The sequence below is a fragment of the Colobus angolensis genome, unplaced genomic scaffold (genome assembly GCF_000951035.1).
Source record: "Colobus angolensis palliatus isolate OR3802 unplaced genomic scaffold, Cang.pa_1.0 Scaffold4, whole genome shotgun sequence".
In the NCBI taxonomy this organism is placed as follows: domain Eukaryota; kingdom Metazoa; phylum Chordata; class Mammalia; order Primates; family Cercopithecidae; genus Colobus; species Colobus angolensis.
Genome location: NW_012117376.1, coordinates 13595277 through 13596293, shown reverse-complemented (window position 1 = coordinate 13596293; position 1017 = coordinate 13595277). Strand labels below are relative to the sequence as shown.

Sequence of the window (1017 nt, the reverse complement as noted above, 5' to 3'; positions counted from 1 at the left end):
AAAAAAAAAAAAGAAAAAAAAAATTCAAAAACAGCATAAATTCATAGGTGACATTCCCATAAGAGAAATTGTCAATTTGGGGCAACACAGGCCTGAATTTTGAAGTTAAACATTTTCATGCCTTCCCTTCAAACAACCCTTTGGAAGGTTTTAAGAAGTAGAATTCTGCCTTTTAACCAAGATGGCACCAAAGGGGAAGAAGGAAGCTTCTGCCCCTTCCAAAGCCAAAGCCAAAGCAGTCTTTGAAGGCCAAGAAGGCGATGCTAAAAGGCATCCACAGCCACACACAAGAAAACAAGATCCACACGTTACCTACCTTTTGGTGGCCCAAGACACTGCAGCTCCAGAGAGCCCAAATATCCTCAGAAGAGCACCCCCAGGGGAAACAAACTTGAACCCTATGCCATCATCTCACCACTGAGTCTGCCATGAAGAAGACAGACAACACACTTACTTTCATTGTAGATGTCAAGACCAACAAGCACCAGATCAAACAGGCTGTGAAGAAGCTCTACAACACTGAAGTGGTCAAAGTCAACACCCTGATCAGAATGGAAGACAGCATATGTTTGACCAGCTCCTGACTATGCTTTCGATGTTGCAAGCAAAATTGGAATCACCCAACTTGAGTTCAGCTGGCTAACCATGAATACACGAAGGCTGGGTGGGGTGGCTCATGTCTATATTCCCAGCACTTTGGGAGGCCAAGGTGGGAGGATTGCTTGAGCCCAGGAGTTCAAGACAAGCCTGGGCAACATAGGGAGATGTTGTTTCTACAAATAATATAAAAATTAGCCAGATGTGGCCAGGCGCGATGGCCCATACCTGTAATCTCAGCACTCTGGGAGGCCGGATCACCTGAGATCAGGAGTTCAAGACCAGCCCGGCCAAAATGGTGAAGCCCCGTCTCTGCTAAAAATACAAAAAATTAGGCCGGGCGTGGTGGCTCAAGCCTGTAATCCCAGCACTTTGGGAGGCTGAGACGGGCGGATCACGAGGTCAGGAGATCGAGACCAT

At 46.7% G+C, this 1017-nt stretch overlaps 1 protein-coding gene and 1 pseudogene across 3 annotated transcripts in view; one reads left to right on the top strand and one right to left on the bottom strand.

Moving 5' to 3' along the window:
• Window positions 1-1017, bottom strand: part of WASF2 (WAS protein family, member 2) — a 104595-nt gene that overhangs the window by 89511 nt on the left and 14067 nt on the right. The gene's annotated exons all lie outside the window — the stretch shown is intronic.
• The window catches only part of LOC105521459, a 15075-nt pseudogene continuing 14239 nt past the window's right edge, over window positions 182-1017 (top strand).